Raw genomic sequence first — 13,191 nt, forward strand, 5'->3', positions numbered from 1 at the left:
TGTTCTTAGATTACTAATAAGAAAACACAGGAATTCAAACATTTGGTACAAAGATTTATATAAAATAAAAGTAAACTAACCATTAAGCTACTCGGGAATTTTTCGTGGTAGTAGCTGTTTAGATATGTATTTTTCCCCAAGAAATATGAGAGAATTGTCTCTATTATGTTTCAGTGTAACTGCTCTATTGGCATACTCCTGCCTTTGCTAAATAGTTCTAATATTTCTTCTTTTATTCTTTTTTTGAGATGAGGTCCAACTTTGTTAAACTGCCTAGTATGAACTCACTATGCAGTCCAGGCTGGCCTTAAACTTGTGAGCTTCCTCCTGCTTCTGGGTTCCAAATGCTAGCACAGCCATAGACCACCACACCCAACTTCCTTTTCTCTTCTGACTTCAAAACTTCATGAATAAGCCAGTCTTGTTTCTGTATTTCATCTCACAGAGTTTCATTCATCCAGAGTATTTTTTATTCTCTTCCATATGTTCCTCTCCATACAAGCAAAGTCTACTCAATTTATCTGATGAATGCATACTCTTCTTTGCTAAGAAGCTAGCTGCCTTTGTCCCACCCTAGTCATTTAATTAATCCATAGTTGCCATGGCACCCAATTTATATTTCTATTAGCACTCATTTAATAATAAAATACTTGTTTGTACTAATCTATTACTGCCAATATGGCTGTGAGAAATAAGGTTTTAGTCTCTATATATGTGAGTATATGTATGTATATGTGTTTGTATGTATACACACACACACACACATTTTTTATTTGGGGGGGGGGGGGTCCAGGACGAGGTTACTCTGTGTTTCTCTGGCTGTCCTGAAACTCACTCTGTAGACTAGGCTGGCCTCGAACTCACAGATATCCGCCTGCCTCTGCCTCCCAAGTACTGGGATTAAAGGCATGTGCCACCATTGCCTGGCAGTCATATTTTTTTTAACACCCAGAAACTACAAAAGACAAAAACTGAATAAGTATTTACCAGATTAATGAACTACACGAAGACAAAACTATACGATGCATTTAAGTGTAAAATTAGTGAGGTGTGGTGGTAGATGTCTTTAATTCCAGTACTCGGGAGGCAGTAGCAGGGGAATTTAGGGGAAGAGATAATGTTTCTAACTCATCTTTGAAAATGACTTACCCTTTAAAATAGAGATAATGAGTCACATGTAAACTTAGAACCTGAAGACTCAGCCTACAGCCAAAGGACATAAAAGACTTAAAAACAACAAAAAACCCCACCAAACTATCAAAGTTTTACCCTGAGGTTACACAGAGAAACATGCTAGTCTAGAGCATCCAGATGTTAGTGGGCTTTATATGGGATAGTTTACTTTGCTATTTCTAAACAAATGTTCACTAAGAGCTATACTATTCTACTCTTAAGTAAAAAAAGAACATAGACATTTTTTAAAATCAGAAAGTACATAAACACAGGTGTCCAGAATATAAGAAATTGCTTGTAAAGTTAATTTAAAGCAAAATAGTCTGAAAATATGACCTTCAACAGGATATGGGTTCTGAGTACTTGAAAGACCAAGGCAGAGAAACTGAGCTCAGAACAGGCTGAATGTGCCTCACAAACACAGAGTGTACCTCCAAGAAAATCCTCAATCCCTTTAAACAACATGCTGGTTCAGATTTGTTTGTTTTATTGAGACAGAGTCTCACCATGCAGCCCTGGTTGACTATGACCTCACAGGGATCTACCTGCTTCTGCCTCCCAAGTATTGGGGTTAAAGTCTTGTGACACCAGGCCCTACGTAAGATTTTTTTTTAAACTAAACTCAATTACGGGCATAAGGAAAAATCTACAATAAAAATAAACAAATTTTTCATTAGATCTTATAAATTGAACACAAGATCTATGCACATCATTCCACTCAAATATGTATCAGTTTTCTGCCAAACACTTCTTAAATACCAGTAATATTTAATTAAAATACAAGTAAATATAACAATATGCATAATATTTAAAATGAGTATTTTACTGTGTTCTTTAGTGAATAAAAATAAAACAAAAAAGGGTATTATTGCAGCCTCTGGAACCCAGCCCCAAGGCTGCACCCAGGGCTTGCAAGGACCCCATGGCATTGGCAAGGCTGTAACTTTTCTATCTGAGAGTTTTTAGGGAAGGAAAAAACACACACATACTCTTAACCGTTCTTTTTCTTTATTCTCTCATGTTGTTCTCTCCAGACACTCTTCTGTTCCCTTTCCCTCCACCGATTAACTACTCTAACAGAATCTCTTAGGCAATACATACCTGAAGCCCTCACTAGGGGTTACAGAGTCAAGTTATTCTCTGTAGCCTTGACTAGTCAGAATATATTTTCACAAACTGAGGTCAGGAATGAGTGCAAGGACTAATTTGCCAGCTAGCAATAATTGAGCTTTTCTGTATTTACAACCTAGCCAGACAGCACAGTTATGTGTCCTTGTGAACAAGACTGAGAATGCTTATCTAAAAAACCATTAGCAAGGCATCTGGTCTAATTTAAACTCTTTTGAAGCTTTATTTCATCTAATGATGTACAAGAAATCTGTGACTTCCTATCTTAGCAAAAAGATTAAAGGTAATTGAACCTGCCTGGCTCCAGGACACAAATGGTTTCCTAAATCATAAATCTGTGCTGTGATCTAAAGCAGGTCCTAAGTGTCTCATGGGCTTCATGGAACAATAGGCCTTAGTTATGAAACATATCCTAGTATTATTTTTATTCATCAAAACTGTGTCCATTAGAAGACAGCTTAAGGAGGACTCATGTGTTGACAATCCACAGAATAGATGCCCAGAAGATCAGGATGTTTTCATGAGATAAACACACTACCATACAGGTAGTGGGGTCCCCTACATCCCATATACCAGAGGAAAGACTGTGACAGCAGCATGGGAAAGCACAACAGAAACAGAAGGCACTCTAGAGTCTGCATTCTCGTAAGCCTTGCCTAAACAAGACACACCCATCAGAGAGTGTTTCTTCTAGGGGGCTGACACCTGAACTTCATTTGCCTCTTGCTATATTTCTGACATGGCTACCGGCAATCTCCTCCCTTTTTTGTTTATTAAATTGGTGTGTTAATTTCTCTATGGGCATGCTGCAGGTAATTAAAGGTCTGAAGATGACTGGAAAAAGAATAATTAATCCTCCAATGATCTATAAAAGTAATAAAAAGACACTAGTTATTTTTATTTTGAACAAAAATATTGTAACTAATGGGTGAAGTAACTAATCATTGCTATTATAGAGGATATCTACAGCTTAGAATGGCTAATCTGAGAATGCAGACTATCTATATTGATAGCAACCTGAGAACTATTTTAGACACCTCTCTCTCAGGTGTGTTTGTACTTGTTCTCAGTACATCTCTGAACCATTAAAAGGCAGAAGTAACAAAATTACATTTATAGTTAGCATGACATGATGTTATTAAGCATGTCTTAGTATTTTGAATTTGTTCCCCATATTAAGAATGGCTGAGAGAGATGCTGCCAGCCGCCGCCATGACAATCGAGATGTAAGGTACCGGTAAGCCATAAGCCATGTGGCAACTTATAGACTAATAGATGTGGGTTAATTTAAGATATAAGAACTCGATAGCGAATTCATATCTTAAAATTCCAGAGTTCAGACATTCAGGCCCAGCGGCGGCCCACAGAGGTAGACAGGCCCGGCGGCAGAGACAAGCAGACGCAGGTAGGCCTGTGGCGGGGGCCCGTGGAGGTAGACGGGCCCAGCGGCGGCAGCCGACAGGGATATTCAGACCCGGCGGCAGCCGGCAGAGACATCCAGGCCCAGCGGCGGCCCACAGAGGTAGACAGGCCCGGCGGCGGAGACAAGCAGACGCAGGTAGACCTGTGGCGGGGGCCCGTGGAGGTAGACGGGCCCAGCGGCGGCAGCCAACAGGGATATTCAGACCCGGCGGCAGCTGGCAGAGACACTCAGGCCCAGCGGCGGCCCACAGAGGTAGACGGGCCCAGCAGCGGCCCGCTGAGGTAAACGGGCCCGGTGGCAGCGGCCAACAGGGACATTCAGGCCCGGCAGCAGCCGGCAGAGACATTCAGGCCCAGCAGCGGCCCACAGAGGTAGACAGGCCCGGCGGCAGAGACAAGCAGACGCAGGTAGGCCTGCGGCGGCGGCCCGCGGAGGTAGACAGGCCCAGCAACAGCCCGCTGAGGTAGACGTGCCCAGCGGCGGCAGCCGACAGGGATATTCAGGCCCGGAGGCAGCCGGCAGAGACATTCAGGCCCAGCGGCGGTCCACAGAGGTAGACAGGCCCGGCGGCGGAGACAAGCAGACGCAGGTAGGCCTGTGGCGGCGGCCTCTGGAGGTAGACGGACCCAGCGGCAGCCCGCTGAGGTAGACGTGCCCGGCGGCAGCGGCCGACAGAGACATTCAGGCCCGGTGGCGGCCCCCAGAGGCAGACAGAACCAGCGGCAGCTGACAGGGACCACAGGCCCGGCGGAGGACCGCAGAGGTAAACAGGCCCAGGGACGGAGACAAGTAGACGCAGCTTGGAACAGGGATGCCCCTAACCCCAACAACTGGGGAAGAAGCTATCTCCGTGGGTCAGAACCAGAACGAATCTGAACACTCCATCTGAGGACAACCCAGGGCCCAGCTGCTGATCCTGTGAAACCCAACAACTTGGAGGTGTTGGTGAGACTACCCTGCTCAGCTGAAACCCATCTGAGAGAGGATTCAGATGCCTACAGTTTAAAGTCTGAAGAAACAAGATCAGCTGAGGAGTTGACAAATGAACAAAAAGTGACCTGAGAACACAGAAGAAGGCGCTACCCAGACACCAAACCAGATCACCAGAATCATAAGTATATAATTCACCGATCGAAATCAGCTGCCCCTGAAGAAATAGCCCAATAGCACCAATTTAACCAAGAACCACTACTAAACCAAGACTAAAAATTAGAACAAGAGAGGCACTCTCAGACACAGACACCACCTGCACCTCACAGAGGAAGAGATGAGTAGACGCCAGTGCAAAAATACAGGCAACAACATAAAGACCTATATGGCAACATCAGAACCTAGTGATTCTACACCTGCAAGACCTAAACATACCATGTCAGAAGAAGCAGAAGAAATCAACCCTAAAAATGACATTAAGAAGATGATAGAGGCCCTTAAAGAAGAAATAAAACATTCCCTCAATGAGGAAATAAAAACTTTCCTTAAAGAGGAATTGAAAAACTACCTTAAAGAGGAAATAAAAACTTTCCTTAAAGAGGAAATAAAAAACTCCCTTAAAGAGGAAATAAAAACTTCCCTTAAAGAGGAAATGAAAAACTCCATTAAAGAGGAAATAAAAAACTCCCTTAAAGAAATGGAAGAAAAAACGAACAAAAAATGGGAAGAAATCAAAGAAAGCCAAGAAAAAGCAATTAAACAGATGAAAGAAACATTCCAAGATCTGAAAAATGAATTTGAGACAATAAAGAAAACACATGCTGAGGGAATGCTGGAAATAGAAATCCTGACAAAACGAACAGGAACTACAGAAACAAGCATAACCAACCGATTGCAAGAGATGGAACAGAGAATCTCTGACACTGAAGACACGATAGAGAAAATAGATTCGTCAGTCAAAGAAAACAATAAAGACAAAAAAGTCCTAACACAAAACGTCCAGGAAATTTGGGACACCATGAAAAGACCAAACCTAAGAATAATAGGGATAGAAGAAGGAGAAGAATACCAACTCAAAGGCACAGAAAATATATTCAACAAAATCATAGAAGAAAACTTTCCTAACCTAAAGAAAGAAATACCTATGAAGATACAAGAAGCTTACAGAACACCGAATAGGCTGGATCCAAAAAAAAAGTCCCCTCGCCACATAATAATCAAAACACTAAACACACAGAATAAAGAAAAAATATTAAGAGCTGCAAAGGAATAGGACCAAGTAACATATAAAGGCAAACCCATCAGAATAACACCAGACTACTCAATAGAGACTATGAAAGATAGAAGATCATGGACAAACCTCATGCAGACACTAAGAGACCATGGATGCCAACCCAGACTATTATACCCAGCAAAACTCTTAATCACCATAGGCGGAATAAACAAAATATTCCAGGATAAAACCAGACTTAATCAATACCTGTCCACAAACCCAGCCCTACAGAAAGCACTAGAAGGGAAAATTCAACCCAAAGAAGCTAAACACATCCATGAAAAATCAAGCAATAGATAATCCTACACCAACATACACCACAGAAGGACAACACAACACAACCAAAAAAATAACAGGAATTAACAATCACTGGTCATTAATATCCATCAATATCAATGGTCTCAACTCACCTATAAAAAGACACAGGCTAGCCGGGCGGTGGTGGCGCACGCCTTTAATCCCAGCACTTGGGAGGCAGAGCCAGGCGGATCTCTGTGAGTTCAAGGCCAGCCTGGGCTACCAAGTGAGCTCCAGGAAAGGCGCAAAGCTACACGGAGAAACCCTGTCTCGAAAAACCAAAAAAAAAAAAAGACACAGGCTAACAGAATGGATTAGAAAACAGGACCCATCCATATGCTGCATACAAGAAACACACCTTAACTCCAAAGACAGACACTACCTCCGAGTAAAGGGCTGGGAAAAGGTTTTCCAAGCAAATGGACCTAAGAAACAAGCTGGTGTAGCTATCCTAATATCTAATAAAATAGACTTCAAACTAAAATCAATCAAAAGAGACCAGGATGGACATTACATATTCATCACAGGAAAAATCCACCAAGATGAAGTCTCGATTCTAAACATTTATGCTCCAAATACAAAAAAGCACCCACATTCATAAAAGAAACACTACTAAAGTTTAAAACGCACATCAAACCCCACACATTAGTAGTGGGAGACTTTAACACACCACTCTCACCAAAAGATAGATCTACCAGACTGAAACTTAACAAAGAAATAAAGGACCTAACAGATGTTATGACTCAAATGGACCTAACAGATATCTACAGAATATTCCATCCTAACACAAAAGAATATACCTTCTTCTCAGCACCCCATGGAACCTTCTCAAAAATTGACCACATGCTTGGACACAAAACAAATCTCAACAGATACAAAAAAATTGGAATAACCTCCTGTATCTTATCAGACCACCATGCCTTAAAGTTAGAACTCAATAACAACAAAAATTATAGAAAACCCACAAACTCATGGAAACTGAATAATACCCACCTGAAACATCAATGGGTCAAGGAAGAAATAAAGACAGAAATTAAAGAGTTCCTAGAATTCAATGAAAATGAAAGTACAACATACCCAAACTTATGGGACACTATGAAAGCAGTGCTAAGAGGAAAATTTATAGCTCTAAATGCACACATAAAGAAGATGGAGCAATCCCATACCAATGAATTAACAGCACAACTGAAAGCTCTAGAACAAAAAGAAACAAACTCACCCAGGAGAAATAGACGCCAGGAAATAATCAAATTGAGGGCTGAAATCAACGAAATAGAAAACAAGAGAACAATACAAAAAAATCAATGAAACAAAGAGTTGGTTCTTTGAAAAAATCAACAAGATAGACAAACCACTAGCCAAATTAATCAAAAAGCAAAGAGAGAACACCCAAATTCACAAAATCAGAAATGAAAAGGGAGACATAACAACAGACAATGAGGAAATCCAGAGAATCATCAGATCATACTTCAAAAACCTGTACTCCACAAAAATGGAAAACCAGGAAGAAATGGACAATTTTCTGGATAAATACCAAATACCAAAATTAAATCAAGACCAGAAAAACCATTTAAATAGACCAATAACCCCTAAAGAAATAGAAACAGTCATCAAAAGTCTCCCAACTAAAAAAAGCCCAGGACCAGATGGTTTTAGTGCAGAATTCTACCAGACTTTCAAAGAAGAACTAATACCAATCCTCTTCAAAGTGTTCCACACAATAGAAACAGAAGGAACACTACCAAACTCTTTTTATGAGGCTACAATTACTCTGATACCCAAACCACACAAAGATGCAACAAAGAAAGAGAACTACAGACCAATCTCCCTCATGAACATTGATGCAAAAATACTCAACAAAATATTGGCAAACCGAATCCAAGAATACATCAAAACAATCATCCATCACGACCAAGTAGGATTCATCCCAGGGATGCAAGGATGGTTCAACATACGGAAATCAGTCAATGTAATTCACCATATAAACAAACTGAAAGAAAAAAACCACATGATCATCTCCCTAGATGCTGAAAAAGCCTTTGACAAAATCCAACACCCCTTCATGATAAAGGTCTTAGAAAGAATAGGAATACAAGGAACATTTCTAAACATAATAAAAGCAATTTATAGCAAGCCAACAGCAAACATCAAATTAAATGGAGAGAAACTCAAAGCGATACCACTAAATTCAGGAACAAGACAAGGCTGTCCACTCTCCCCATATTTATTCAATATAGTACTAGAAGTTCTAGCTAGAGCAATAAGACAACAAAAGGAGATCAAAGGGATACAAATTGGCAAGGAAGAAGTCAAACTTTCACTATTTGCAGATGATATGATAGTATACATAAGTGACCCCAAAAACTCTACCAGGGAACTTCTACAGCTGATAAACTCCTTCAGTAAAGTGGCAGGATACAAGATCAACTCAAAAAAATCAGTAGCCCTCCTATACACAAATGATAAAAGGGCTGAGAAAGAAGTCAGAGAAACATCACCCTTTACAATAGCCACAAATAATATAAAATACCTTGGGATAACACTAACTAAACAAGTGAAAGACCTTTTTGATAAGAACTTTAAATCTCTAAAGAAAGAAATTGAAGAAGATATCAGAAAATGGAAGGATCTCCCATGCTCATGGATAGGCAGGATTAACATAGTAAAAATGGCAATCTTACCAAAAGCAATCTACAGATTCAATGCAATCCCCATCAAAATCCCAACACAATTCTTCACAGACTTGGAAAGAAAAATACTCAACTTTATATGGAAAAACAAAAGACCCAGGATAGCTAAAAGAATCCTATACGATAAAGCAACCCTTGGAGGCATCACCATCCCGGACCTCAAACTCTACTATAGAGCTATAGTAATAAAAACAGCTTGGTACTGGTATAAAAACCGACATACGGACCAATGGAATCGAATTGAAGACCCTGACATTAATCCATGCACATATGAACACCTGGTTTTTGACAAAGGAGCCAAAACTATACAATGGAACAAAGAAAGTATCTTCAACAAATGGTGCTGGCATAACTGGATGTCAATATGTAAAAGATTACAAATAGATCCATATCTGTCACCATGCACAAAACTCAAGTCCAAGTGGATCAAAGACCTAAACATAAATCCAGTTACACTAAACTTAATAGAAAAGAAGATAGGAAGCACTCTTGAACGCATTGGCACTGGAGACCATTTCCTAAATAAAACACCGACAGCACAAACCCTGAGCACAACCATTAATAAATGGGACCTCTCAAAACTGAGAAGCTTTTGCAGGGCAAAAGACACAGTCAATAAGACAAAAAGACACCCAACAGATTGGGAAAAGATCTTCACCAACCCCACATCTGACAGAGGATTGATCTCCACAATATATAAAGAACTCAAGAAACTAGACATCAAAGCACTGAACAGTCCAATTAAAAAATGGGCTAAAGAGCTAAACAGAGAATTCACAAAACAAGAACTACAAATGGCTGAAAGACATTTAAAGAAATGCTCAACATCTTTAATCATCAGAGAAATGCAAATCAAAACGACTCTGAGATACCACCTTACACCTGTTAGAATGGCTAAGATCAAAAACACCAATGACAACCAATGTTGGAGAGGATGTGGAGCAAAGGGAACACTCCTCCACTGTTGGTGGGAATGTAAACTTGTACAACCACTGTGGAAATCAGTATGGCGGTTTCTCAGAAAATTAGGAATCGAACTACCTCAAGACCCAGCCATCCCACTCTTGGGCATATACCCAAAGAATGCTGATACATACCATAAAGATACATGCTCAGCTATGTTCATAGCAGCACTATTTGTAATAGCCAGAACCTGGAAACAACCTAGATGCCCATCAACGGAAGAATGGATGAAAAAAATGTGGTACATATACACAATGGAGTACTACTCAGCAGAGAAAAACAATGAAAGCATGAAATTTGCAGGCAAATGGATGGAACTAGAAAAAATCATCCTGAGTGAGGTAACCCAAACCCAGAAAGACAGTTATGGTATGTACTCACTCATTGGTGGATTCTAGATATAAAATGAACAATCAGACCACAACCCATAGAACCATAGAGGCTATATATATAGCATGGAGGTCCCTAGGATGACTGTGGCATATAATCAATTTCAGTTTTACTCAATTATTGAAAAAAAAATAGCCAAATGAATGGAAACACATGAACTATGAACCAAAGGCTGAGGGGCTCCCAGCTGGATCAGGCCCTCTGAATAGGTGAGACAGTTGATTGGCTTGATCAGTTTGGGAGGCATCTAGGCAGTGGGACCAAGTCCTGTGCTCATTCCATGAGTTGGCTGTTTGAAACCAGGAACTTATGCAGGGACACTTGGCTTAGTCTGGGAGGAAGGGACTGGACCTCCCTGGACTGAGTCTACCAAGTTGATCACAGTCCTCGGGGGAGGACTTGTCCTGGAGGAGGTGGGAATGGAGGGTGGGCTGGGGGTAGGGGAGGGCGTGGGAGGGGGGAGAATAGGGGAACCCATGGCTGATATGTAGAACTGAATGGTATTGTAAAATAAAAAATATATATCACAAAAAAAAAAAAAAAAAAAAAAAGAACTCGATAGCAAGAAGCCTGAGCCATTAGGCCAAACAGTTTAAAAAAAAAAAAAAAAAAAAAAAAAAGAATGGCTATTTGTAGAACATTATTTTATCTGTTAATCTTTGATCAATTTCTTTCTGAGTAACCAATGCTAATGATACATTTGCCCTGAGGCTACAGGGTATATGTTCAATACAGATGCAATTTTGACAGATGCAATTTTCTTTTTTCTAATACAATTGATCATAGTTGCTGAATCTGCAGGCATATACTCCAAAGCTATAGAGGCTCACTGCACAGGGATAGAAAGGTGAGATTAAGTTTTAAGATAATAAAATGGACTGGCTGAATATGAGAGGATACTTTTCTTCTGTACATGTGAATTAAGGAGTGATTTATCAGCTGACTGTTGTAATCCTAAGGTGTAATTGCATGAAAATGTAATTAAAATGTGTACATATTAAAAGATAGCATATAATGTCAAGCAGTTGTAAACTTTTAGAGGAATACTAAAAACAGTTGCAAAAAGAAAAGGAAGCTTAAAGAACAAAATGAAAAGCCAGAGGAAAATTGGTGATTTTAATGTATCATTATATAAATGCTATTCTACATGCTTAGAAAAATTAAAATATTGTCAAGCAACAAATGTGTTTTGACAAAAACCTAAAAAAATTATACTTAATAATTCATAAGCTTTAACTTTTTATTACAAAGCTGCTTATCAATGCTAGCAAAGACTATGGCTATAACTTACTAAAACACACTATTAAATACACCCTAAACTCAAAAAAGGGAGCAAATAGAATGATAAAGAAGACCGAAGGCAAGCAAAATAGCTTAGAAGTAAAGGTGTGTGCTGCTAAATTCAATCCCCTGAGCCCACAAGGTGGAAGGAGAAAACACATGCTAGGAGGGTTGTCTTCTGAAATTCACAATGGGACGTGGCACTTGGACTCTACTCGCACGCACACATGCGCACACCTAACGAACCAAATAAATAAATGTAAAAAAAAAAAAAAAAAAAAAAAATCAAGCCGGGCGGTGGTGGCGCACGCCTTTAATCCCAGCACTCGGGAGGCAGAGCCAGGTGGATCTCTGTGAGTTCGAGGCCAGCCTGGACTACCAAGTGAGTCCCAGGAAAGGCGCAAAGCTACACAGAGAAACCCTGTCTCGAAAAACAAAAAAAAAAAAAAAAAAAAAAATCATCTTGATATCAAGAACCTAAATTTTGCCAGATGGTGATGGCACACACCTTTAATCCAAACACTCAGGAGGCAGAGATAGGTGGATCTCTGTGACTTTGAGGCCGGCCTGGTCTACAGAGTGAGTTCCAGGGCAGGCTCTAAAAGCTACAGAGAGAGCCGGGCGTGGTGGCGCACGCCTTTAATCCCAGCACTTGGGAGGCAGAGGCTGGCGGATCTCTGTGAGTTCGAGGCCAGCCTGGACTACCAAGTGAGCTCCAGGAAAGGCGCAAAGCTACACAGAGAAACCCTGTCTCGAAAAAACCAAAAAAAAAAAAAAAAAGCTACAGAGAAACCCTGTCTGAAAAAACCAAAGGGAAAAAAAAGGAACGTAAATTTCATTTAAATTTTAAAATTCTTTTGATGATGGTGGTAGTAACATGTGTGATGTGTTTGAGTGCAAGTGTGTGCATACAATGGTGCACATGTGGAGGTTTGACGGTAGTTTTGGAGTCAAGTCTCTCTTTCCACCTTTGAGGGTTCAAGGGATCAAATTCAGGTTCTGAGAGACAAATGCTCAAGCATTTTCACCCACTGTGCCATCCTGTCAATACCACCATGATTTCTTTTAAAGGCAAAAATATTCCAGGAACTGTGCTAGAAACTAATGACATGTGATCTCCAAAGGAAATACTAAAATTGAAGGTGATCTTCATGTAGCATCATATGCAGTATTATGCTAGTACTGTAGTTTATCCTATAACCAGGCATATATCTACCTGCCTAACACAAAAGTAGCTGAAAATGGAAGGCCCCATTACCTGTAATATAATTAAAGATAAAAGGTAGTATCTCAATACTACAATTTTTCTTACTCTCAAAATAGTTACAGCTTTGGCTGGAGTAGTTCAATTGATCGAGTGCTTACTTGGCATGCACAAAGCCCTGGGTTCGATGTCCAGCACTACAGAAACCAAGAGTCTATCTGGGATACAAGACTTTCTTAAAAGCACTTCTCCCCTTGACAAAGCTTAGAATTTCAATAGCAAATATGGTCCCAAAATGTATATGTACTGCCAGTAAGAACTTACAAATATCAAAGGGTATATCTATCCTGCAGAAGAATAAATGCAAAATAAATGAAAACAGAAAGCTATCATTAGACAAAAATCAAGTAGTAACTGCTGTGTGAATGAGTAACAGGTT

General features: G+C 40.1%; 1 protein-coding gene across 6 annotated transcripts in view; it reads right to left on the reverse strand.

The window, feature by feature from the left end:
- Senp6 (SUMO specific peptidase 6) overlaps positions 1 to 13,191 on the reverse strand; it is a 103,509-nt gene that overhangs the window by 49,744 nt on the left and 40,574 nt on the right. The window lies entirely within an intron of this gene.

Source organism: Peromyscus maniculatus, chromosome 7 (assembly GCF_049852395.1).
Source record: "Peromyscus maniculatus bairdii isolate BWxNUB_F1_BW_parent chromosome 7, HU_Pman_BW_mat_3.1, whole genome shotgun sequence".
Taxonomy (NCBI): Eukaryota; Metazoa; Chordata; class Mammalia; order Rodentia; family Cricetidae; genus Peromyscus; species Peromyscus maniculatus.